Source organism: Ascaphus truei, chromosome 15 (assembly GCF_040206685.1).
Source record: "Ascaphus truei isolate aAscTru1 chromosome 15, aAscTru1.hap1, whole genome shotgun sequence".
NCBI classification, from domain to species: Eukaryota; Metazoa; Chordata; class Amphibia; order Anura; family Ascaphidae; genus Ascaphus; species Ascaphus truei.
The window spans coordinates 36,580,865-36,608,831 of NC_134497.1; the positions used below are offsets into that span (position 1 = coordinate 36,580,865).

General features: G+C 61.2%; 1 protein-coding gene across 3 annotated transcripts in view; it reads right to left on the reverse strand.

Moving 5' to 3' along the window:
- Nucleotides 1-27,967, reverse strand: part of LOC142466812 (uncharacterized) — a 557,357-nt gene that overhangs the window by 392,308 nt on the left and 137,082 nt on the right. The window lies entirely within an intron of this gene.

Consider the following 27,967-nt stretch of genomic DNA (forward strand, 5'->3'; position numbering starts at 1 on the left):
ACTACATCCGGGTCACAGCTCTGTGTCCTACTGCGCATGCTCAGACTAAGGGGATCATGGGAGTTGTAGTTTTAGACTTCAAAACGGATCACGTGTCACATACTGTGTGGATTAGAAACAAGACAGTAACATTTCCCAGGCACCGTGCTAGGGAAAGATAGTTTCTGCTGCATGTAGTTGTGTATACTCCTCTTGTTCCTTAATATATCTCAGTAAAGCTGCTTCAGTTCCTCCCTTTTGGCCAATGTTGATATGAAGGAGGTAACCTGGATACGACATGACCCCTGAGACTGTTATACAACTAATGTAATACACACACGGGTTCCATGTAAATGGATTTCAGGCAAAAGGTGACACATTGTGTTCTCATTTGCATGTAATTTCCCAGAATCCCTTGCTGCAGTGGGAGCACTGTATGCTAGATGATAATAGTTGAAAGGCTGGGTTGCAGACCTATCTGAGACATGTGAATGTGCTCACAAGTGATATTCTTTATTGGCTATATGCTAACGCTGGAGGTTTTTTGTCGCCTTTTTCACCCACCATAACTTAAAATGTGTATGGTAGGTTTATCTATCTCTATATCCCCCATTAACCCCTAGCTAAGAGAAACCTTGATAAAGGGCACACGGCCCGAAACGCGTTGGTGTGGTGCTTTTTTGCTGCTATCTGGGGATGATGTTTGATCCCTTCATGGAATAAACCTTTTTAATGTACTTGTGAGCCTCCTCCTGTTTTTTGGCAGTGCACTGCCTTTTTCGGCTTTTTCTACTGTAGCTAAGAGAAACTACCTGTTCTGCCATTACCTGCGTGGCTAACAGGAGGCCTGGTCCTCCGCCGCTGGGAGCCTGGGTGATCACGTTCGTTGGTACACAGCGCCTCCACCTGAGAGAGATCCTAACATAGTAGGATTACCCCTCACAGGACCCAATAGTCAGTACACACGCACCGAGTATATAACAACATATTTATTAACATATAAACACACACCGAGTATATAACAACGTATTTATTAACATATAGACACACACCGAGTATATAACAACGTATTTACTAACATACAGTATAGACAGACACTGAGTATATAACAACGTATTTACTAACATATAGACACACACCGAGTATATAACAACGTATTTACTAACATATAAACACACACTGAGTATATAACAACGTATTTACTAACATATAAACACACAGCACTATAATAACAAGGCCATGCAAGGCCGTACCCACACAGTACCTCCACAGTGCAAGCCACCACCACCTTGTCCACACCCCAGTGAGGTTCCCCCAAAGTTATGAGGCTGCCCTGGGCACCTAACCACCCGCTGTCCACAAGACAGCCCCCCCCCCCCAAAGTGTGTGAGGAGTAACGCTACGCCTGTGTGTGGCCGCTGGTGTACGTAGGTGAGATACCTTCCTGGTCTTGGGCCAGACCTAGGGTGACCAGATTGTCAAATGTAAAACCGGGACACATGAAAAAATATTTATAAAACAAATTAAATCAAACTGCCCACCTCTTCTTCTTTTTTTCTATGCTTTTTTTCCCTCTCCCCCCACTCCCTCTCCATCCACTCCATCTCCATCCACTCCCTCTCCCTCACTGCCTCTCCATCCTCTTTCCCCCCCAACTCCCTCTCCATCCCCACTCCCTCTCCATCCTCCCTCTCCCCTAATTCTCTCTCCTCCCTCTCCCCTAATTCTCTCTCCTCCCTCTCCCCTAATTCTCTCTCCTCCCTCTCCCCTAATCCTCTCTCCACCCTCTCCCCCATCCTCTCCCCTCCCTCTTCCCCCATCCTCTCTCCTCCCTCTACCCCATCCTCTCCCCTCCCTCTCCCCCTCATTCTCTCTTCTCCCCCTCCCTCTCCCCCCATTCTCCCCTCCCTCTCCCCCCATTCTCCCTCTCCCTCCATTCTCCCTCTCCCCCCATCCTTCACTCCCTCTCCCCATCCTCTCTCCTCCCAATCCCACATCCTCTCTCCTCCCAATCCCCCCATCCTCTCTCCTCCCCCCGCTCTCTCTCCCTACTCTCTCCCCACACCACTCCCTCCTTTCTCCCCCCACTCCCTCTCCATCCTCTCTCCCCCCACTCCCTCTCCATCCCCTCCCCCCCACACTACCTCTCCATCCCCAATCAATCCTCTCTCCCCCCCACACCCTCTCCATCCCCACTCCCTCTCCATCCTCTTCCCCACCCCCACTGCCTCTCCAACCCCACTCCTTCTCTATCCTCGCTCCCCCCATTCCCTCTCTATACTCTCTGCCCCTCACTCCATCTCCATCCCCACTCCATCCTATCCCCCCATCCCCACTCCATCCTATCCAACTCCATCTCCACCCTCTCTCCCCCCCACTCCCTCTCCATCCCCACTCCCTCTCCATCCTCTCTCCCCACCCCCACTGACTCTCCAACCCCACTCCTTCTCTATCTTCGCTCCCCCCATTCCCTCTCTATATTCTCTGCCCCTCACTCCATCTCCATCCCCACTCCATCCTATCCCCCCATCTCCACTCCATCCTATCCCCCACTGCATCTCCATCCTCTCTCCCCCCCACTCCCTCTCAATCCCCACTACCTTTCCATCCCCTCTCCTCCTACTCCCTTTCCATCCTCTCTCCCCCCCACTCCCTCTCCTTCCCCACTCAATCCTCTCTCTCTCCCACTCCCTCTCCATCCCCACTCCCTCCCCATCCCCACTCCCTCTCTATCCTCTCTTCTCCCCACCCCCACTGCCTCTCCAACCCCTCTCCTTCTCTATCCTCCCTCCCCCATTCCCTCTCCATACTCTCTGCCCCTCACTCCCTCTGCATCCCCACTCCATGCTATCCCCCACTCCATCTTATCCCCCACTCCATCCTATCCCCCACTCCATCCTATCCCCCACTCCCTCTCCATCCCCACTCCCTCTCCATCCCCACTCTCCCTCTCCATCCCCACTCCCTCTCCATCCCCACTCCCTCTCCATCCCCACTCCTTCTCCATCCCCACTCCCTCTCCAACCCCACTCCCTCTCCATCCCTACTCCCTCTCCACTCCCACTCCATCCTCTCTCACCACCCCCACTGCCTCTCCATCCTCTTTCCCCACCCCCACTGGCTCTCCAACCCCACTCCTTCTCTATCCTCTCCCCCCCAGTCCCTCTCCACTCTCTGCCCCTCACTCCCTCTCCATCCCCACTCTATCCTATCTCCCCACTCCCTCTCCATCCTCTCTCCCCACCCCCACTGCCTCTCCATCCCCTCTCTCCCCCCCACTCCCTCTCCATCCTCTATCCCCCCACTCCCTCTCCATCCTCTCTCCCCCCACTCCCTCTCCATCCCCACTCCATCCTCTCCCCCCTCTCCCTCCTTCCCCCCATTCTCTCTCCTCCCTCTCCCCCCACCCTCTCTCCTCCTCTCAGCCTCTCTCCCCCGCACTCCCTCTCCACCCTCTCTCCCCCACTCCCTCTCCATCCTCTATCCCCACTCCCTCTCCACCCTCTCTCCCCACCCTCACTCTCTCTCCACCCCTCTCTCCCCACCCTCACTCTCTCTCCACCCTCTCTCCCCACCCCCACTCCCTCTCCATCCACTCTCCCCACCCTCACTCCCTTTCCATCCTCTCTCACCACCCCCACCCCCTTTCCATCTCTCCCCACCCCCACTCCCTCTCCATCCTCTCTCCCCACCCCCACTCCCTCTCCATTCATTCTCTACACCCCCAGTCCCTCTCCATCCTCTCTCTCCACCCCAACTCCCTCTCCATGCTCTCTCCACCTTTCGCTTTTTTCCCTCTCCCCCCCATCCTCCCTCTCTACTCATCCTCCTTCTACCCCCATCCTCTCCCCCTCTCTCTCCTCCCCCCCAATTTCTACCACTCCCCTCCATCCTCTTCCCCCCACTCCCACTCCATACTCACTACCCCCACACCCTCTCCATCTTCCCTCTCCCTCACTCCCTCTCCATCCTCTCTCCTGCACTCCCTATCCATCCTCTGTCCCCCAAGTCCCTCTCCATCCCCATCCATCCTCACTCCCTCTCCATCCTGTCTCCCCCCACTCCCTCTCCATCCTGTCTCCCCCCATTCCCTCTCCATCCTCTCTCCCCCCCACTACCTATCCACCCTCTCTCCCCCCCACTCCCTCTCCATCCTATATCCCCCCTTCCCATCCTCTCTCCCCCCACTCCCTCTTCATCCTATATCACCCCCACTCCCTCCCCATCCTCTCCCCCTCTCCCTCCTTACTCCCCCTCTCCATCCTTCCCCCAATCTTTCTTCCCCCCACTCCCTCTCCATCCTCCCTTTCCCCCACTCCCTCTCCATCCTCTCTCCCCACCCCCACTGCCTATCCGTCCCCACTCCCTCTCCATCCTATCTCCCTCCCTCTCCCACTCCATCCTCTCTCACCACCCCCACTGCCTCTCCATCCTCTCTCCCCACCCCCACTGGCTCTCCAACCCCACTCCCTCTCCATCCCTACTCCCTCTCCACTCCCACTCCATCCTCTCTCACCACCCCCACTGCCTCTCCATCCTCTCTCCCCACCCCCACTGGCTCTCCAACCCCACTCCTTCTCTATCCTCTCCCCCCCAGTCCCTCTCCACTCTCTGCCCCTCACTCCCTCTCCATCCCCACTCTATCCTATCTCCCCACTCTCTCTCCATCCTCTCTCCCCACCCCCACTGCCTCTCCATCCCCTCTCTCTCCCCCATTCCCTCTCCATCCTCTATCCCCCCACTCCCTCTCCATCCTCTCTCCCCCCACTCCCTCTCCATCCCCACTCCATCCTCTCCCCCCTCTCCCTCCTTCCCCCCATTCTCTCTCCTCCCTCTCCCCCCACCCTCTCTCCTCCTCTCAGCCTCTCTCCCCCGCACTCCCTCTCTACCCTCTCTCCCCCACTCCCTCTCCATCCTCTATCCCCACTCCCTCTCCACCCTCTCTCCCCACCCTCACTCTCTCTCCACCCTCTCTCCCCACCCTCACTCTCTCTCCACCCTCTCTCCCCACCCCCACTCCCTCTCCATCCACTCTCCCCACCCTCACTCCCTTTCCATCCTCTCTCACCACCCCCACCCCCTCTCCATCTCTCCCCACCCCCACTCCCTCTCCATCCTCTCTCCCCACCCCCACTCCCTCTCCATTCATTCTCTACACCCCCAGTCCCTCTCCATCCTCTCTCTCCACCCCAACTCCCTCTCCATGCTCTCTCCACCTTTCGCTTTTTTCCCTCTCCCCCCCATCCTCCCTCTCTACTCATCCTCCTTCTACCCCCATCCTCTCCCCCTCTCTCTCCTCCCCCCCAATTTCTACCACTCTCCTCCATCCTCTTCCCCCCACTCCCACTCCATCCTCACTACCCCCACACCCTCTCCATCTTCCCTCTCCCTCACTCCCTCTCCATCCTCTCTCCTGCACTCCCTATCCATCCTCTGTCCCCCAACTCCCTCTCCATCCCCATCCATCCTCACTCCCTCTCCATCCTGTCTCCCCCCCACTCCCTCTCCATCCTGTCTCCCCCCATTCCCTCTCCATCCTCTCTCCCCCCCACTACCTATCCACCCTCTCTCCCCCCCACTCCCTCTCCATCCTATATCCCCCCCTTCCCATCCTCTCTCCCCCCACTCCCTCTTCATCCTATATCACCCCCCACTCCCTCCCCATCCTCTCCCCCTCTCCCTCCTTACTCCCCCTCTCCATCCTTCCCCCAATCTCTCTTCCCCCCACTCCCTCTCCATCCTCCCTTTCCCCCACTCCCTCTCCATCCTCTCTCCCCACCCCCACTGCCTATCCGTCCCCACTCCCTCTCCATCCTATCTCCCTCCCTCTCCACCCACTCCCACTCCATCCTGGCTCCCCCTTCCATTCCCTCTCCATCCCCACTCCCTCCCCATCCCCACTCCCTCTTCATCCTCTCTCCCCCATTCCCTCTCCACCCTCTCTTCCCCCAATCCCTCTCCATCCTGGCTCCCCCCTCCAATCCCTCTCCATCCCCACTCCATCCCCATCCCCACTCCCTCTTCATCCTCACTCCCCCACTCCCTCCACTCCCTCTCCATCCTCTCACCCCCCACTCCCTCTCTATCCTTTCTCCCCACCCCCACTGCCTCTCCGTCCCCACTCCCTCCCCATCCTATCTCCCCCCACTTGCTCCACACCCTATCTCCCCTCCCCATCCTATCTCCCCCCAATCCCTCACCATCCTCTCTCTCCCCCCCACTCCCTCTCCATCCCCATTCCATCCTCTTTCTCCCTCCCACCCCCACTGCCTCTCCACCCTCTCTCCCTCTCCATCCTGTCTCCCCTCCCACTCCCTCTCCACCCTCTCTCCCCCCCACTCCCTCTCCACCCTCTCTCCCAACAATCCCTCTCTATCCTCCCTCTACATCCCCACTCCCTGCCCATCCCCACTGCCTCACCATCCTCTATCTCCCCTTCTCCCTCTTCATCCTCTCTCCCCCCCACTCTCTCCCTCTCCATCCTCTCTCCCCCACTTTCTCCCTCTGCATCCTATCTCCCCCCCACTCCCTCTCCATCCTATCTCCCCCCCACTACCTCTCCATCCTATCGCCCCCCCACTCCCTCTCCATTCTATCTCCCCCCACTCCCTCTCCATCCTATCTCCCCCCCACTACCTCTCCATCCTATCGCCCCCCCACTCCCTCTCCATTCTATCTCCCCCCCACTCCCTCTCCATCCTATCTCCCCCCACACCCTCTCCATCCTATCTCCCCCCCACTCCCTCTCCATCTTATCTCCCTTCCCCACTCCCTCTCCATCCTATCTCCACCCACTCCCTCTCCATCCTATCTCCCCCCCCCCACTCCCTCTCCATCCTATCTCCCTTCCCCACTCCCTCTCCATCCTATCTCCACCCACTCCCTCCCATCCTATCTCCCCCCCACTCCCTCTCCATCCTATCTCCCCCCCACTCCGTCTCCATCCTATCTCCCTCCATCTCCACCCTCTCCCCCCACTCCCTCTCCATCCTCTCTCCCTTTCCATCCCCTCTCCTCCTACTCCCTTTCCATCCTCTCTCCCCCCCCCACTCCCTCTCATCCCCACTCAATCCTCTCTCTCCCCCACTCCCTCTCCATCCCTACTCCCTCCCCATCCCCACTCCCTCTCTATCCTCTCTTCTCCCCACCCCCACTGCCTCTCCAACCCCTCTCCTTCTCTATCCTCCCTCCCCCATTCCCTCTCCATACTCTCTGCCCCTCACTCCCTCTGCATCCCCACTCCATGCTATCCCCCACTCCATCTTATCCCCCACTCCCTCTCCATCCCCACTCCCTCTCCATCCCCAATCCCTCTCCATCCCCACTCCCTCTCCATCCCCACTCCTTCTCCATCCCCACTCCCTCTCCACTCCCACTCCATCCTCTCTCCCCACCCCCACTGGCTCTCCAACCCCACTCCTTCTCTATCCTCTCCCCCCCAGTCCCTCTCCACTCTCTGCCCCTCACTCCCTCTCCATCCCCACTCTATCCTATCTCCCCACTCACTCTCCATCCTCTCTCCCCACCCCCACTGCCTCTCCATCCCCTCTCTCTCCCCCCACTCCCTCTCCATCCTCTCTCCCCCCACTCCCTCTCCATCCTCTATCCCCCCACTCCCTCTCCATCCTCTCTCCCCCACTCCCTCTCCATCCCAACTCTATCCTCTCCCCCCTCTCCCTCCTTCCCCCCATTCTCTCTCCTCCCTCTCCCCCCACCCTCTCTCCTCCTCTCAGCCTCTCTCCCCCGCACTCCCTCTCCACCCTCTCTCCCCCCACTCCCTCTCCATCCTCTATCCCCACCCCACTCCCTCTCCACCCTCTCTCCCCACCCTCACTCTCTCTCCACCCTCTCTCCCCACCCTCACTCTCTCTCCACCCTCTCTCCCCACCCTCACTCTCTCTCCACCCTCTCTCCCCACCCTCACTCCCTCTCCATCCACTCTCCCCACCCTCACTCCCTTTCCATCCTCTCTCACCACCCCCACCCCCTCTCCATCTCTCCCCACCCCCACTCCCTCTCCATCCTCTCTCCCCACTCCCACTCGCTCTCCATCCATTCTACCCACCCCCACTCCCTCTCCATCCTCTCTCTCCACCCCAACTCCCTTTCTACTCATCCTCCCTCTCTACTCATCCTCCTTCTACCCCCATCCTCTCCCCCTCTTTCTCCTTCCCCCCCCCAATTTCTACCACTCCCCCTCCATCCTCTTCCCCCCACTCCCACTCCATCCTCACTACCCCCACACCCTCTCCATCCTCCCTCTCCCTCACTCCCTCTCCATCCTCTCTCCTGCACTTCCTATCCATCCTCTCTCCCCAACTCCCTCTCCATCCCCATCAATCCTCACTCCCTCTCCATCCTGTCTCCCCCCACTCCCTCTCCATCCTGTCTCCCCCCACTCCTTCTCCATCCTCTCCCCCCCACTATCTATCCATCCTCTCTCCCCCCACTCCCTCTCCATCCTCTCTCCCCCCTTCCCATCCTCTCTCCCCCCACTCCCTCTTCATCCTATATCACCCCCCACTCCCTCTACATCCTCTCCCCCCTCTCCCTCCTTACTCCCCCTCTCCATCCTTCCCCCAATCTCTCTTCCCCCCACTCCCTCTCCATCCTACCTTTCCCCCACTCCCTCTCCATCCTCTCTCCCCACCCCCACTGCCTATCCTTCCCCACTCCCTCTTCATCCTATCTCCCTCCCTCTCCACCCACTCCCTCTCCATCCTCTCTCCCCCCAATCCCTCTCCATCCTGGCTCCCCCCTCCTTTCCCACTCCATCACCACTCAATCCCCATCCCCACTCCCTCTTCATCCTCTCTCCCCCACTCCCTCTCCACCCTCTCTCCCCCCAAACCCTCTCCATCCTGGCTCCCCCCTCCAATCCCTCTCCATCCCCACTCCCTCCCCATCCCCACTCCCTCTTCATCCTCTCTACCCCACTCCCTCCACTCCCTCTCCTTCCTCTCTCCCTCTCTATCCTTTCACCCCACCCCACTACCTCTCCGTCCCCACTCCCTCCCCATCCTATCTCCCCCCACTTGCTCCACACCCTATCTCCCCTCCCCATCCTATCTCCCCGAAATCCCTCACCATCCTCTCTCTCCCCCTCACTCCCTCTCCATCCCCATTCCATCCTCTCTCTCCCTCCCACCCCCACTGCCTCTCCAACCTCTCTCCCTCTCCATCCTATCTCCCCTCCCACTCCCTCTCCACCCTCTCTCCCCCCCCACTCCCTCTCTATCCTCCCTCTACATCCCCACTCCCGCCCCATCCCCACTGCCTCACATCCTCTTTCCCCCCTTCTCCCTCTTCATCCTCCCTCCCCCCCACTTTCTCCCTCTCCATCCTCTCTCCCCCACTTTCTCCCTCTGCATTCTATCTCCCCCCCACTCCCTCTCCATCCTATCTCCCCCCCCACTCACTCTCCATCCTATCTCCCCCCCCCCACTCCCTCTCCATCCTATCTCCCTTCCCCACTCCCTCTACATCCTATCTCCCTTCCCTACTCCCTCTCCATCCTATATCCCCCCCACTCCCTCTCCATCCTATCTCCCCCCCACTCCCTCTCCATCCTATCTCCCCCCACTCCCTCTCCATCCTATCTCCCTCCATCTCCACCCTCTCCCCCCACTCCCTCTCCATCCTCTCTCCCCCCAATCCCTCTCCATCCTGGCTCCCCCCTCCACTCCCTCCCCATCCCCACTCCCTCTCCATCCTCTCTCCCCCCTTCTCCCTCTCCACCCTCTATCCCCCCAACTTTCTTTCTATCCATCCTCTCTCCCCCCACTTTCTCTATCCATCCTCTCTCCCCCCACTTTGTCTTTATCCATCCTCTCTCTCCCCCCACTTTCTCTCTATCCATCCTCTCTCTCCCCCCACTTTCTCTCTATCCATCCTCCCTCCCCCCCACTTCCTCTCTATCCATCCTTTCGCCCCCCCCACTTTCTCCCTCTCCATCCTATCTGCCCCCCCCCACTCCCTCTCCATCCTATCTCCCCCCCACTCTCTCTCCACCCAAACTCCCTCTCTACTCATCATCCCTCTCTACTCATCCTCCTTCTACCCCCATCATCTCCCCTCCCTCTCCTTCCCCCCCCCCAATTTTATCACTCCCCTCCATCCTCTTCCCCCACTCCCTCTCCATCCTCCCTCTCCCTCACTCCCTCTCCATCCTCTCTCCTGCACTCCCTATCCATCCTCTCTCCCCCCACTCCCTCTCCATCCCCATTCCATCCTCTCTCTCCCTCCCACCCCCACTGCCTCCCCACCCTCTCTCCCTCTCCATCCTGTCTCCCCTCCCACTCCCTCTCCACCCTCTCTCCCCCCCACTCCCTCTCTATCCTCCCTCTACATCCCCACTCCCTCCCCATCCCCACTGCCTCACCATCCTCTATCCCCCCTTCTCCCTCTTCATCCCCCCCCCCCACTTTCTCCCTCTCCATCCTCTCTCCCCCACTTTCTCCCTCTGCATCCTATCTCCCCCCCACTCCCTCTCCATCCTATCTCCCCCCCACTCACTCTCCATCCTATCTCCCCCCCCCACTCCCTCTCCATCCTATCTCCCTTCCCCACTCCCTCTACATCCTAATCTCCCTTCCCTACTCCCTCACCATCCTATATCCCCCCCACTCCCTCTCCATCCTATCTCCCCCCCACTCCCTCTCCATCCTATCTCCCCCCACTCCCTCTCCATCCTATCTCCCTCCATCTCCACCCTCTCCCCCCACTCCCTCTCCATCCTCTCTCCCCCCAATCCCTCTCCATCCTGGCTCCCCCCTCCACTCCCTCCCCATCCCCACTCCCTCTCCATCCTCTCTCCCCCCTTCTCCCTCTCCACCCTCTATCCCCCCAACTTTCTTTCTATCCATCCTCTCTCCCCCCACTTTCTCTATCCATCCTCTCTCCCCCCACTTTGTCTTTATCCATCCTCTCTCTCCCCCCACTTTCTCTCTATCCATCCTCTCTCTCCCCCCACTTCTCTCTATCCATCCTCCCCCCCCCACACTTCTCTCTATCCATCCTTTCGCCCCCCCCACTTTCTCCCTCTCCATCCTATCTGCCCCCCCCCACTCCCTCTCCATCCTATCTCCCCCCCACTCTCTCTCCACCCAAACTCCCTCTCAACTCATCATCCCTCTCTACTCATCCTCCTTCTACCCCCATCCTCTCCCCCTCCCTCTCCTTCCCCCCCCCCCCAATTTTATCACTCCCCTCCATCCTCTTCCCCCCACTCCCACTCCATCCTCACTACCCCCACACCCTCTCCATCCTCCCTCTCCCTCACTCCCTCTCCATCCTCTCTCCTGCACTCCCTATCCATCCTCTCTCCCCCAACTCCCTCTCCATCCCCATCCATCCTGTCTCCCCCCCACTCCCTCTCCATCCTGTCTCCCCCCACTCCTTCTCCATCCTCTCTCCCCCCCACTATCTATCCATCCTCTCTCCCCCCACTCCCTCTCCATCCTCTCTCCCCCCCTTCACATCCTCTCTCCCCCCACTCCCTCTTCATCCTATATCACCCCCCACTCCCTCTCCATCCTCTCCCCCCTCTCCCTCCTTACTCCCCCTCTCCATCCTTCCCCCAATCTCTCTTCCCCCCACTCCCTCTCCATCCTCCCTTTCCCCCACTCCCTCTCCATCCTCACTCCCCACACCCACTGCCTATCCATCCCCACTCCCTCTCCATCCTATCTCCCTCCCTCTCCACCCACTCCCTCTCCACCCTCTCTTCCCCCAATCCCTCTCCATCCTGGCTCCCCCCTCCAATCCCTCTCCATCCCCACTCCCTCCCCATCCCCACTCCCTCTTCATCCTCTCTCCCCCACTCCCTCCACTCCCTCTCCTTCCTCTCTCCCTCTCTATCCTTTCTCCCCACCCCACTGCCTCCGTCCCCACTCCCTCCCCATCCTATCTCCCCCCACTTGCTCCCCACCCTATCTCCCCTCCCCATCCTATCTCCCCCAATCCCTCACCATCCTCTCTCTCCCCCCCACTCCCTCTCCATCCCCATCCATCCTCTCTCTCCCTCCCACCCCCACTGCCTCCCCACCCTCTCTCCCTCTCCATCCTGTCTCCCCTCCCACTCCCTCTCCACCCTCTCTCCCCCCCACTCCCTCTCTATCCTCCCTCTACATCCCCACTCCCTCCCCATCCCCACTGCCTCACCATCCTCTATCCCCCCTTCTCCCTCTTCATCCTCCCCCCCCACTTTCTCCCTCTCCATCCTCTCTCCCCCACTTCTCCCTCTGCATCCTATCTCCCCCCACTTCCTCTCCATCCTATCTCCCCCCCCCACTCCCTCTCCATCCTATCTCCCTTCCCCACTCCCTCACCATCCAACTCCCTTCCCCACTCCCTCTCCATCCTATCTCCCCCAACTCCCTCACCACCTATCTCCCCCCCCCCCACTCACCCTCCATCCTATATCCCCCCCACTCCCTCTCCATCCTATCTCCCTCCATCTCCACCCTCTCCCCCCACTCCCTCTCCATCCTCTCTCCCCCCTTCTCCCTCTCCACCCTCTATCCCCCCCACTTTCTCTCTATCCATCCTTTCTCCCCCCACTTTGTCTCTATCCATCCTCTCTCTCCCCCCACTTTCTCTCTATCCATCCTCTCTCTCCCCCCACTTTCTCTCTATCCATCCTCTCCCTCCCCCCACTTTCTCTCTATCCATCCTCTCTCCCCCCCACTTCCTCTCTATCCATCCTTTCGCCCCCCCCCCACTTTCTCCCTCTCCATCCTATCTCCCCCCCCACTCCCTCTCCATCCAATTCCCCCCCCCACTCCCTCTCCATCCTATCTCCCCCTTCTCCCTCTCCACCCTCTCTCTCCCCACTCCCTCTTCACCCTCTCTCCCCCCACTCCCTCCCCATCCCCACTCCCTCCCCATCCCCACTACCTCTCCATCCTCTATCCCCCCACTTTCTCCCTCTCCATCCTCTATCCCCCCCACTTTCTCCCTCTCCATCCTCTATCCCCCCCACTTTCTCCCTCTCCATCCTATCTTCCCCCCACTTTCTTCCTCTCCATCCTATCTACCCCCCACTTTCTCCCTCTCCATCCTATCTACCCCCCACTTTCTCCCTCTCCATTCTATATCCCCCCCCCACTCCCTCCCCATCCTATCTCCCCCCCACTCCCTCCCCATCCTATCTCCCCCCACTCCCTCCCTATCCTATCTCCCCCCCACTCCCTCCCCATCCTACCTCCCCCCACTCCCTCCCCATCCTATCTCCCCCCCACTCCATCTCCATCCTATCTCCACCCCCACCCTCCCCATCCTATCTCCCCCCCACCCTCCCCATCCTATCTCCCCCCACTCCCTCTCCATCCTAACTCCCCCCCCCCACTCACCCTCCATCCTATATCCCCCCCACTCCCTCTCCATCCTCTCTCCCCCCTTCTCCCTCTCCACCCTCTATCCCCCCCACTTTCTCTCTATCCATCCTTTCTCCCCCCACTTTGTCTCTATCCATCCTCTCTCTCCCCCCACTTCTCTCTATCCATCCTCTCTCTCCCCCCACTTTCTCTCTATCCATCCTCTCCCTCCCCCCACTTTCTCTCTATCCATCCTCTCTCCCCCCCACTTCCTCTCTATCCATCCTTTCGCCCCCCCCACTTCTCCTCTCCATCCTATCTCCCCCCCCACTCCCTCTCCATCCAATTCCCCCCCCACTCCCTCTCCATCCTATCTCCCCCTTCTCCCTCTCCACCCTCTCTCTCCCCACTCCCTCTTCACCCTCTCACCCCCCACTCCCTCCCCATCCCCACTCCCTCTCCATCCTCTATCCCCCCACTTTCTCCCTCTCCATCCTCTATCCCCCCCACTTTCTCCCTCTCCATCCTCTATCCCCCCCACTTCTCCCTCTCCATCCTATCTTCCCCCCACTTTCTTCCTCTCCATCCTATCTACCCCCCACTTTCTCCCTCTCCATCCTATCTACCCCCCACTTTCTCCCTCTCCATCCTATATACCCCCCCACTCCCTCCCCATCCTATCTCCCCCCCACTCCCTCCCCATCCTATCTCCCCCCACTCCCTCCCTATCCTATCTCCCCCCCCCACTCCCTCCCCATCCTATCTCCCCCCCACTCCCTCCCCATCCTATCTCCCCCCACTCCCTCCCCATCCTATCTCCCCCCCACTCCATCCCCATCCTATCTCCACCCCCACCCTCCCCATCCTATCTCCCCCCCACCCTCCCCATCCTATCTCCCCCCACTCCCTCTCCACCCTCTCTTCCCCATTCCCTCTCCATCCTGGCTCCCCCCTCCAATCCCTCTCCATCCCCACTCCCTCCCCATCCCCTCTTCATCCTCACTCCCCCACTCCCTCCACTCCCTCTCCATCCTCTCACCCCCCACTCCCTCTCTATCCTTTCTCCCCACCCCCACTGCCTCTCCGTCCCCACTCCCTCCCCATCCTATCTCCCCCCACTTGCTCCACACCCTATCTCCCCTCCCCATCCTATCTCCCCCCCAATCCCTCACCATCCTCTCTCTCCCCCCCACTCCCTCTCTATCCCCATTCCATCCTCTCTCTCCCTCCCACCCCCACTGCCTCTCCACCCTCTCTCCCTCTCCATCCTGTCTCCCCTCCCACTCCCTCTCCACCCTCTCTCCCCCCACTCCCTCTCCACCCTCTCTCCCAACACTCCCTCTCTATCCTCCCTCTACATCCCCACTCCCTCCCCATACCCACTGCCTCACCATCCTCTATCCCCCCCTCTCCCTCTTCATCCTCCCTCCCCCCCCACTTTCTCCCTCTCCATCCTCTCTCCCCCACTTTCTCCCTCTGCATCCTATCTCCCCCCCCACTCCCTCTCCATCCTATCTCCCCCCCACTACCTCTCCATCCTATCGCCCCCCACTCCCTCTCCATTCTATCTCCCCCCACTCCCTCTCCATCCTATCTCCCCCCCCACTCCCTCTCCATCCTATCTCCCCCCCCACTCCCTCTCCATCTTATCTCCCTTCTCCACTCCCTCTCCATCCTATCTCCACCCACTCCCTCTCCATCCTATCTCCCCCCCCACTCCCTCTCCATCCTATCTCCCCCCCCACTCCCTCTCCATCCTATCTCCACCCACTCCCTCTCCATCCTATCTCCCCCCCCACTCCCTCTCCATCCTATCTCCCCCCCCCCACTCCCTCTCCATCCTATCTCCCCGCACTCCCTCTCCATCCTATCTCCCTCCGTCTCCACCCTCTCCCCCCACTCCCTCTCCATCCTCTCTCCCTTTCCATCCCCTCTCCTCTTACTCCCTTTCCATCCTCTCTCCCCCCCACTCCCTCTCCATCCCCACTCAATCCTCTCTCTCCCCCCACTCCCTCTCCATCCCTACTCCCTCCCCATCCCCACTCCCTCTCTATCCTCTCTTCTCCCCACCCCCACTGCCTCTCCAACCCTTCTCCTTCTCTATCCTCCCTCCCCCATTCCCTTTCCATACTCTCTGCCCCTCACTCCCTCTGCATCCCCACTCCATGCTATCCCCCACTCCATCTTATCCCCCACTCCCTCTCCATCCCTACTCCCTCTCCATCCCCAATCCCTCTCCATCCCCACTACCCTCTCCATCCCCCACTCCCTCTCCATCCCCACTCCCCTCTCCACTCCACTCCATCCTCTCTCACCACCCCCCACTGCCTCTCCATCCTCTCTCCCCACCCCCACTGGATCTCCAAGACCACTCCTTCTCTATCCTCTCCCCCCAGTCCCTCTCCACTCTCTGCCCTTCACTCCCTCTCCATCCCCACTCTATCCTATCTCCCCACTCCCTCTCCATCCTCTCTCCCCACCCCCACTGCCTCTCATCCCCTCTCTCTCCCCCCACTACCCTCTCCATCCTCTCTCCCCCACTTCCTCTCCATCCTCTATCCCCCCACTCCCTCTCCATCCTCTCTCCCCCACTCCCTCTCCATCCTCTATCCCCCACTCCCTCTCCATCCTCTCTCCCCCCACTCCTCTCCATCCCCACTCCATCCTATCCCCCCTCTCCCTCCTTCCCCCCTTCTCTCTCCTCCCTCTCCCCCCACCCTCTCTCCTCTCAGCCTCTCTCCCCCGCACTCCCTCTCCACCCACTCTCCCCCACTCCCTCTCCATCCTCTATCCCCACCCCACTCCCTCTCCACCCTCTCTCCCCACCTCACTCTCTCTCCACCCTCTCTCCCCACCCTCACTCTCTCTCCACCCTCTCTCCCCACCCCCACTACCCTCTCCATCCACTCTCCCCACCCTCACTCCCTTTCCATCCTCTCTCACCACACCCACCCCCTCTCCATCTCTCCCCACCCCCACTCCCTCTCCATCCTCTCTCCCCACACCCCCACTCCCTCTCCATTCATTCTTACCCACCCCCACTCCCTCTCCATCCTCTCTCTCCACCCCTACTCCCTCTCTACTCATCCTCCTTCTACCCCCATCCTCTCCCCCTCTCTCTCCTTCCCCCCCCAATTTCTACCACTCCCCTCCATCCTCTTCCCCCCCACTCCCACTCCATCCTCACTACCCCCACACCCTCTCCATCCTCCCTCTCCCTCACTCCCTCTCCATCCTCTCTCCTGCACTTCCTATCCATCCTCTCTCCCCCAACTCCCTCTCCATCCCCATCCATCTTCACTCCCTCTCCATCCTGTCTCCCCCCCACTCCCTCTCCATCCTGTCTCCCCCCCACTCCTTCTCCATCCTCTCCCCCTCCACTATCTATCCATCCTCTCTCCCCCTTCCCATCCTCTCTCCCCCCACTCCCTCTTCATCCTATATCACACCCCACTCCCTCTACATCCTCTCCCCCCTCTCCCTCCTTACTCCCCCTCTCCATCCTTCCCCCAATCTCTCTTTCCCCCACTCCCTCTCCATCCTCTCTCCCCACCCCCACTGCCTATCCGTCCCCACCCCCTCTCCATCCTATCTCCCTCCCTCTCCACCCACTCCCTCTCCATCCTCTCTCCCCCAATCCCTCTCCATCCTGGCTCCCCCCTCCTTTCCCCTCTCCATCCCTCCACTCAATCCCCATCCCCACTCCCTCTTCATCCTCTCTCCCCCACTCCCTCTCCACCCTCTCTCCCCCCAATCCCTCTCCATCCTGGCTCCCCCCTCCAATCCCTCTCCATCCCCACTCCCTCCCCATCCCCACTCCCTCTTCATCCTCTCTCCCCCACTTCCCTCCACTCCCTCTCCTTCCTCTCTCCCTCTCTATCCTTTCTCCCCCACCCCACTACCTCTCTGTCCCCACTCCCCTCCCCATCCTATCTCCCCCCACTTGCTCCCCACCCTATCTCCCCTCCCCATCCTATCTCCCCCAAATCCCTAACCATCCTCTCTCTCCCCCCACTCCCTCTCCATCCCCATTCCATCCTCTCTCTCCCTCCCACCCCCACTGCCTCTCCACCCTCTCTCCCCCTCCATCCTATCTCCCCTCCCACTCCCTCTCCACCCTCTCTATCCTCCCTCTACATCCCCACTCCCTCTCCATCCCCACTGCCTCACCATCCTCTATCCCCCCTTCTCCCTCTTCATCCTCCCTCCCCCCCACTTTCTCCCTCTCCATCCTCTCTCCCCCACTTCTCCCTCTGCATCCTATCTCCCCCCCACTCCCTCTCCATCCTATCTCCCCCCCCACTCCCTCTCCATCCTATCTCCCCCCCCCCACTACCCTCTCCATCCTATCTCCCTTCCCCCACTCCCTCTAAATCCTATCTCCCTTCCCCACTCCCTCTCCATCCTCTCTTCCCCACCCCCACTGCCTAATCCGTCCCCCACTCCCTCTCCATCCTATCTCCCTCCCTCTCCACCCACTCCCTCTCCATCCTCTCTCCCCCAATCCCTCTCCATCCTGGCTCCCCCCCTCCTTTCCCTCTCCATCCCCACTCAATCCCCATCCCCACTCCCTCTTCATCCTCTCTCCCCCACTCCCCTCTCCACCCTCTCTCCCCCCAATCCCCTCTCCATCCTGGCTCCCCCCTCCAATCCCTCTCCATCCCCACTCCCTCCCCATCCCCACTCCCTCTTCATCCTCTCTCCCCCACTCCCTCCACTCCCCTCTCCTTCCTCTCTCCCTCTCTATCCTTTCTCCCCACCCCACTACCTCTCTGTCCCCACTCCCTCCCCATCCTATCTCCCCCCACTTGCTCCCCCACCCTATCTCCCCTCCCCATCCTATCTCCCCCAAATCCCTCACCATCCTCTCTCTCCCCCCACTCCCTCTCCATCCCCATTCCATGCTCTCTCTCCCTCCCACCCCCTCTGCCTCTCCACCCTCTCTCCCCCTCCATCCTTTCTCCCCTCCCACTCCCTCTCCACCCTCCTATCCTCCCTCTACATCCCCACTCCCTCTCCATCCCCACTGCCACACCATCCTCTATCCCCCCTTCTCCCTCTTCATCCTCCCTCCCCCCCACTTTCTCCCTCTCCATCCTCTCTCCCCCACTTTCTCCCTCTGCATCCTATCTCCCCCCCACTCCCTCTCCATCCTATCTCCCCCCCCCACTCCCTCTCCATCCTATCTCCCCCCCCCACTCCCTCTCCATCCTATCTCCCTTCCCCACTCCCTCTAAATCCTATCTCCCTTCCCCACTCCCCTCTCCATCCTATCTCCCCCCCCACTCCCTCTCCATCCTATCTCCCCCCCCCCACTCACTCTCCATCCTATATCCCCCCACTCCCTCTACATCCTATCTCCCCCCCACTCCCTCTCCATCCTATCTCCCCCCCACTCCCTCTCCATCCTATCTCCCTCCATCTCCACCCTCTCCCCCCCACTCCCTCTCCATCCTCTCTCCCCCCAATCCCTCTCCATCCTGGCTCCCCCCTCCACTCCCTCTCCCATCCCCACTCCCCTCTCCATCCTCTCTCCCCCCCTTCTCCCCCTCCACCCTCTACCCCCCCCCCCCACTTTCTCTCTATCCATCCTCTCTCCCCCCACTTTGTCTTTATCCATCCTCTCTCTCCCCCCACTTTCTCTCTATCCATCCTCTCTCTCCCCCCACTTTCTCTCTATCCATCCTCCCTCCCCCCCACTTCCTCTCTATCCATCCTTTCGCCCCCCCCCCCACTTTCTCCCTCTCCATCCTATCTCCCCCCCACTCCCTCTCCATCCTAACTCCCCCCCACTCTCTCTCCACCCCAACTCCCTCTCTACTCATCATCCCTCTCTACTCATCCTCCTTCTACACCCATCCTCTCCCCCTCTCTCCTCCCCCCCCCAATTTCTACCACTCCCCTCCATCCTCTTCCCCCCACTCCCACTCCATCCTCACTACCCCCACACCCTCTCCATCCCCCTCCCTCTCCCTCACTCCTCTCCATCCTCTCTCCTGCACTCCCTATCCATCCTCTCTCCTCCAACTCCCTCTCCATCCCCATCCATCCTGTCTCCCCACCACTCCCTCTCCATCCTGTCTCCCCCCCGCTCCTTCTCCATCCTCTCTCCCCCCCACTATCTTTCCATCCTCTCTCCCCCCACTCCCTCTCCATCCTCTCTCCCCCCCTTCACATCCTCTCTCCCCCCACTCCCTCTTCATCCTATATCACCCCCCACTCCCTCTCCATCCTTCCCCCAATCTCTCTTCCCCCCACTCCCTCTCCATCCTCCCTTTCCCCCACTCCCTCTCCATCCTCACTCCCCACCCCCAACTGCCTATCCATCCCCACTCCCTCTCCATCCTATCTCCCTCCCTCTCCACCCACTCCCTCTCCATCCTCTCTCCCCCCCAATCCCTCTCCATCCTGGCTCCCCCCTCCTTTCCCTCTCCATCCCCACTCAATCCCCATCCCCACTCCCTCTTCATCCTTTCTCCCCCACTCCCTCTCCACCCTCTCTTCCCCCAATCCCTCTCCATCCTGGCTCCCCCCTCCAATCCTCTCCATCCCCACTCCCTCCCCATCCCCACTTCCCTCTTCATCCTCTCTCCCCCACTCCCTCCACTCCCTCTCCTTCCTCTCTCCCTCTCTATCCTTTCTCCCCACCCCACTGCCTCTCCATCCCCACTCCCTCCCCATCCTATCTCCCCCCACTTGCTCCCCACCCTATCTCCCCTCCCCATCCTATCTCCCCCAAATCCCTCACCATCCTCTCTCTCCCCCCCCACTCCCTCCTCCATCCCCATTTCCATCCTCTCTCTCCATCCCACCCCCCACTGCCTCTCTCCACCCTCTCTCCCTCTCCATCCTGTCTCCCCTCCCACCCTCTCTCCCCCCCACTCCCTCTCTATCCTCCCTCTACATCCCCACTCCCTCCCCATCCCCACTGCCTCACCATCCTCTATCCCCCTTCTCCCTCTTCATCCTCCCTCCCCCCACTTCCCTTCTCCCTCTCCATCCTCTCTCCCCCACTTTCTCCCTCTGCATCCTATCTCCCCCCCCACTCCCTCTCCATCCTATCTCCCCCCCACTCCCTCTCCATCCTATCTCCCTTCCCCACTCCCTCTCCATCCTATCTCCCTTCCCCACTCCCTCTCCATCCTATCTCCCCCCACTCCCTCTCCATCCTATCTCCCCCCCACTCACTCTCCATCCTATATCCCCCCCAACTCCCTCTCCATCCTATCTCCTCCCCACTCCCTCTCCATCCTATAGCCCTCCATCTCCACCCTCTCCCCCCACTCCCTCTCCATCCTCTCTCCCCCCAATCCCTCTCCATCCTGGCTCCCCCCTCCACTCCCTCCCCATCCCCACTCCCTCTCCATCCTCTCTCCCCCCTTCTCCCTCTCCACCCTCTATCCCCCCCACTTTCTCTCTATCCATCCTTTCTCCCCCCCACTTTGTCTCTATCCATCCTCTCTCTCCCCCCACTTTCTCTCTATCCATCCTCTCTCTCCCCCCACTTTCTCTCTATCCATGCTCTCCCTCCCCCCCACTTTCTCTCTATCCATCCTCTCTCCCCCCACTTCCTCTCTATCCATCCTTTCCCCCCCCCCCCCACTTTCTCCCTCTCCATCCTATCTCCCCCCCCACTCCCTCTCCATCCTATCTCCCCCCCCCACTCCCTCTCCATCCTATCTCCCCCTTCTCCCTCTCCACCCTCTCTCTCCACCTCCCTCTTCACCCTCTCTCCCCCCACTCCCTCCCCATCCCCACTCCCTCCCCATCCCCACTCCCTCTCCATCCTCTATCCCCCCACTTTCTCCCTCTCCATCCTCTAGTCCCCCCCACTTTTCTCCCCTCTCCATCCTCTATCCCCCCCCACTTTCTCCCTCTCCATCCTATCTTCCCCCCCACTTTCTTCCTCTCCATCCTAGCTACCCCCCACTTTCTCCCTCTCCATCCTATCTACCCCCCACTTTTCTCCCTATCCATCCTATATCCCCCCACTTTCTCCATTTCCATCCTATCTTCCCCCCACTTTCTCCCTCTCCATCCTATCTTCCCTCCCCACTCCCTCCCCATCCTATCTCCCTCCCCGCTCCCTCCCCATCTTAACTCCCCCCCACTCCCTCCCCATCCTAACTCCCCCCCACACCCTCCCCATCCTAACTCCCCCCCACTCCCTCCCCATCCTATCTCCCCCCCACTCCCTCCCCATCCTATCTCCCAACACTCCCTCCCCATCCTATCTCCCCCCCACTCCCTTCCATCCTATCTCCCCCCCACTCCCTCCCCATCTTATATCCCCCCCCACTTCCCTCCCCATCCTAACTCCCCCCCCACTCCCTCCCCATCCTAACTCCCCCCCACTCCTTCCCCATCCTAACTCCCCCCCACTCCCTGCCCATCCTAACTCCCCCCCCACTCCCTCCCCATCCTATCTCCCCCCCCACTCCCTCCCCATCCTATCTCCCCCCCTACTCCCTCCCCATCCTATCTCCCCCCACTCCCTCCCCATCCTATTTCCCCCCCCACTCCCTCCCCATCCTATCTCCCCCCCACTCCCTCCCCATCCTATCTCCCCCCCACTCCCTCCCCATCCTATCTCCCCCCCACTCCCTCCCCATCCTATCTCCCCCCCACTCCCTCCCCATCCTATCTCCCCCCCCCACTCCCTCCCCATCCTATCTCCCCCCCCACTCCCTCCCCATCCTATCTCCCCCCCACTCCCTCCCCATCCTATCCACTCCCACTCCTCCCCATCCTATCCCCCCCACTCCCTTCCCATCCTATCCCCCCCACTCACTCCCCATCCTATCTCCCCCCCCACTCCCTCCCCATCCTATCTCCCCCCACTCCCTCCTCGTCCTATCTCCCCTCACTCCTTCCTCGTCCTATCTCCCCCCCCCACTCCCTCCCCATCCTATCTCCCCCACCTCCCTTCCCATCCTATCTCCCCCCCACTCCCTCCCCATCCTATCTCCCCCCCACTCCCTCCCCATCCTATCTCACCTCCCACTCCCTCCCCATCCTATCTCCCCCCACTCCCTCTCCATTTTATCTCCCCCCACTCACTCCCCATCCTATCTCCCCCCAGTCCCTCCCCATCTTATCTCCCCCCCCATCCTTTTTCCCCTCCCCACTCCCTCCCCATCCTATCTCCCCCCCACTCCCTTCCCATCCTATCTCCTCCCCCCACTCCCTCCCCATCTTATCTCCCCCCCACTCCCTCCCCATCCTATCTCCCCCCCACTCCCTCCCCATCCTATCTCCCCCCCCACTCCCTCCCCATCCTATCTCCCTCCCCATCCTATCTCCACCCCAATCCCTCCCCATCCTATCTCCCCCCCACTGCCTCCCCATCCTATCTCACCCCCACTGCCTCCCCCATCCTATCTCCCCCCACTCCCTCCCCATCCTATCTACCCCCCACACACTACCATCCTATCTCCCCCCCACTCCCTCCCCATCCTTCTCCCCCCACTCCCCTCCCCATCCTATCTCCCCCCTACTCCCTCCCCATCCTATCTCCCCCCACTCCCTCCCTATCCTATCTCCCCCACTCCCTCCCCATCCTATCTCCCCCCATCCTATCTCCCCCACTCCCTCCTCATCCTATCTCCCCCATCCTATTTCCCCCCCACTCCCTCCCCATCCTATCTCTCCCCCCACTCCCTCCCCATCCTATCTCCCCCCCACTCCCTCCCCATCCTATCTCCCCCCCACTCCCTCCCCATCCTATCTCCCCCCCCCACTCCCTCCCCATCCTATCTCCCCCCACTCCCTCCCCATCCTATCTCCCCCCCACTTCCTCCGCATCCTATCTCCCCCCACTCCCTCCCCACTCGCTCCCCATCCTATCTTCTCCCCCCCCATCCTATGTCCCTCCCCACTCCCTCTCCATCCTATCTCCCCCCACTCCCTCCCCACTCCCTCCCCATCCTATCTCCCCCCCACTCCCTCCCCATCCTATTTCCCCCCCCATCCTATCTCCCCCCACTCCCTCCCCATCCTATCTTCCCCCCCTATCCTATCTCCCCCCCCCACTCCCTCCCCATCCTATCTCCCCCCCATCCAATCTCCCCCACCACTCCCTCCCCCATCCTATCTCCCCCCCACCTCCCTCCCCATCCTATCTCCCCCCCCCCACTTCCCCCCCCATCCTATCTTCCCCACCACTCCCTCACCATCCTATCTCCCCCTCACTCCCTCCCCATCCTATCTCCCCCCCACTCCCTCCCCATCCTTCCCCCCCCATCCTATCTCCCCCCCCACTCACTCCCCATCCTTTTCCCCCCCCCATCCTATCTCCCCCCCCCACTCCCTCCCCATCCTATCTTCCCCCCCATCCTATCTCCCCCCCACTCCCTCCCCATCCTATCTCCCTCCCCATCCTATCTCCCCCCCCACTCCCTCCCCATCCTATCTCCCCCCCCACTCCCTCCCCATCCTATCTCCCCCCCCATTCCCTCCCCATCCTATCACCCCCCCCACTTCCCTCCCCATCCTATCTCCCCTCCACTCCCTCCCCATCCTATCTCCCCCCCCACTCCCTCCCCCATCCTATCTCCCCCCCACACCCTCCCCATCCTATCTCCCCCCCACACTCCCTCCCCATCCTATCTCCCCCCCCACTCCCTCCCCATCCTATCTCCCCCCTCCACTCCCTCCCCATCCTAACACCCCACCCACTCCCTTCCCATCCTATCTCCCCCCCACTCCCTCCCCATCCTATCTCCCCCCCCACTCCCTCCCCATCCTATCTTCCCACTATCCTATCTCCCCCCCACTCCCTACCCATCCTATCTCCCCGCCCACTCCCTCCCCATCCTATCTCCCCCTCACTCCCTCCCCAACCTATCTCCCCCCCACTCCCCTCCCCATCCTTCCCCCCCACTCCCTCCCCATCCTTCCCCCCCCATCCTATCTCCCCCCCCACTCCCTCCCCATCCTTTCCCCCCCCATCCTATCTCCCCCCCACTCCCTCCCCATCCTATCTTCCCCCCATCCTATCTCTCCCCCCCCACTCCCTCCCCATCCTATCTCCCCCCCATCCTATCTCCCCCCCACTTCCTCCCCATCCTATCTCGCCGCCACTCCCTCCCCATCCTATCTCCCCCCCCACTCCCTCCCCATCCTATCTCCCCCCCACTCCCTCCCCATCCTATCTCCCCCCCCACTCCCTCCCCATCCTATCTCCCCCCCACTCCCTCCCCATCCTATCTCCCCCCCCACTCCCTCCCCATCCTATCTCCCCCCCTACTCCCTCCCCATCCTATCTCCCCCCACTCCCTCCCATCCTATCTCCCCCCCACTCCCTCCCCAATCCTATCTCCCCCCCACTCCCTCCCCATCCTATCTCCCCCCCACTCCCTCCCCATCCTATCTCCCCCCCCCACTCCCTCCCCATCCTAACTCCCCACCCACTCCCTCCCCATCCTATCTCCCCCCCACTCCCCCTCCCCCCACTCCCTCCCCATCCTATCTCCCCCCCCACTCCCTCCCCATCCTATCTCCCCCCACTCCCCCCTATCCTATCTCCCCCCAACTCCCTCCCCATCCTATCTCCCCCCCCACTCCCTCCCCCATCTTATCTCCCCCCCCCCACACCCTCCCCATCCTATCTCCCCCCCAAATCCTCCCATCCTATCTCTCCCCATATCCTATCTCCCCCCCATCATATCTCCCCCCCACTCCCCTCCCCATCCTTTCTCCCCCCCACTCCCTCCCCATCCTATCTCCCCCCCTCGCTCCCCATCCTATCCCCCCCCCTCCCTCCCCATCCTATCTCCCCCCCCACTCCCTCCCCATCCTATCTCCCCCCCCCACTCCCTCCCAATCCTATCTCCTCCCACTCCCTCCTCGTCCTCCTCATCCTATCTCCCCCCACTCCCTCGTCGTCCTATCTCCCCCCCCACTCCCTCCCCATCCTATCTCCCCCCACCACTCCCTCCCAATCCTATCTCCCCCCCACTCCCTCCTCGTCCTATCTCCCCCCCACTCCTTCCTCGTCGTATCTCCCCCCCACTCCCTCCCTGTCCTATCTCCCCCCCCCACTCTCTGCCCATCCTATCTTCCCCCCCCACTCCCTCCCCATCCTATCTCCCCTCCCATTCCCTCCCCATCCTATCTCCCCCCCATCCTATCTCCCCCTCCCACTCCCTCCCCATCCTATCTCCCCAACACTCCCTCCCCATCCTATCTCCCCCCCCACTTCCTCCCCATCCTATCTCCCCCCCACTCCCTTCCCATCCTATCTCCCCCCCCACTCCCTCCCCATCCTATCTCCCCCCCCCACTCCCTCCCCATCCTATCTCCCCCCACACTCCCTCCCCATCCTAACTCCCCCCCACTCCCTCCCATCCTAACTCCCCCCTACTCCCTCCCCATCCTATCTCCCCCCCACTCCCTCCCCATTCTATCTCCCCCCTTCCTATCTCCCTCCCCATCCTATCTCCCCCCACTCCCTCCTCATCCTATCTCCCCTCACTCCCTCCTCGTCCTATCTCCCCCCCCACTCCCTCCCCCACTCCTAATCTCCCCCCACTCCCTCCCCATCCTATCTCCCCCCCCACTCCCTCCCCATCCTATCTCCCCCCCACTCCCTCCCCATCCTATCTCACCCCCCACTCCCTCCCCATCCTATCTCCTCCCACTCCCTCTCCATTTTATCTCCCCCCACTCACTCCCCATCCTATCTCCCCCCACTCCCTCCCCATCTTATCTCCCCCCCATCCTTTCCCCCCCCCCACTCCCTCCCTCATCCTATCTCCCCCCCACTCCCTTCCCATCCTATCTCCCCCCCCACTCCCTCCCCATCTTATCTCCCCCCCACTCCCTCCCCATCCTATCTCCCCCCCCACTCCCTCCCCATCCTATCTCCCCCCCCACTCCCTCCCCATCCTATCTCCCTCCCCATCCTATCTCCCCCCCACTCCCTCCCCATCCTATCTCCCCCCCCACTGCCTCCCCATCCTATCTCACCCCACTGCCTCCCCATCCTATCTCCCCCCACTCCCTCCCCATCCTATCTACCCCCACACACTCCCATCCTATCTCACCCTTCCTTCCCACACCCTCCCCCCCCCCACTCCTTCCCCATCCTATCTCCCCCCCCACTCCCTCCCCATCCTATCTCCCCCCTACTCCCTCCCATCCTATCTCCCCCCTCTCCCTCCCTATCCTATCTCCCCCCACTCCCTCCCCATCCTATCTCCCCCCATCCTATCTCCCCACACTCCCTCCTCATCCTATCTCCCCCCATCCTATTTCCCCCCCTCTCCCTCCCCATCCTATCTCCCCCCCACTCCCTCCCCATCCTATCTCCCCCCCACTCCCTCCCCATCCTATCCTCCTCCCCCCCCACTCCTCCCCATCCTATCTCCCCCCCCACTCCCTCCCCATCCTATCTCCCCCCCCACCTTCCTCCGCATCCTATCTCCCCCCCACTCCCTCCCCACTCGCTCCCCATCCTATCTCCCACCCCCACTCCTTCACCATCCTATTTCCCCCCCCATCCTATCTCCCCCCCACTCCCTCCCCATCCTATCTTCCCCCCTATCCTATCTCCCCCCCCACTCCCTCCCTCATCCTATCTCCCCCCCATCCTATCTCCCCACCACTCCCTCCCCATCCTATCTCCCCCTCACTCCCTCCCCATCCTATCTCCCCCCCACTCCCTCCCCATCCTTCCCCCCCATCCTATCTCCCCCCCCACTCCCTCCCCATCCTTTCCCCCCCCATCCTATCTCCCCTCCACCCACCACTCCTCCCCATCCTATCTTCCCCCCCATCCTATCTTCCCCCCATCCTATCTCCCCCCCACTCCCCTCTCCATCCTATCTCCCCCCCATCCTATCTCCCCCCCACCTTCCTCCCCATGCTATCTCGCCGCCCACTCCCTCCCCATCCTATCTCCCCCCACTCCCTCCCCATCCTATCTCCCCCCCCCACTCCCTCTCCATCCTATCTCCCCCCCACTCCCTCCCCATCCTATCTCCCCCTCCCACTCCCTCCCCATCCTATCTTCCCCCCCCCACTCCCTCCCCATCCTATCTCCCCCCCTACTCCCTCCCCATCCTATCTCCCCCCCACTCCCTCCCCCATCCTATCTCCCCCCCACTCCCTCCCCATCCTATCTCCCCCCCCCACTCCCTCCCCATACTATCACCCCCCCCCACACCCTCCCCCATCCTATCTCCCCCCCACACTCCCTCCCCATCCTATCTCCCCCCCACTCCCTCCCCATCCTATCTCCCCCCCACTCCCTCCCCATCCTAACTCCCCACCCACTCCCTCCCCATCCTATCTCCCCCCCACTCCCTCCCCATCCTATCTCCCCCCCACTCTCTCCCCATCCTATCTCTCCCCCCCCTATCCCTATCTCCCCCCCCCACTCCCTTCCCATCCTATCCTCCCCCCCACTCCCTCCCCATCCTATCTCCCCCCCACTCCCTCCCCATCCTATCTTCCCCCTATCTTATCTCCACCCCCACTCCCTACCCATCCTATCTCCCCCCCCACTCCCTCCCCATCCTATCTCCCCCTCACTCCCTCCCCATCCTATCTCCCCCCCCACTCCCTCCCCATCCTTCCCCCCCACTCCCTCCCCATCCTTCCCCCCCATCCTATCTCCCCCACCACTCCCTCCTCATCCTTTCCCCCCCATCCTATCTCCCCCCCACTTC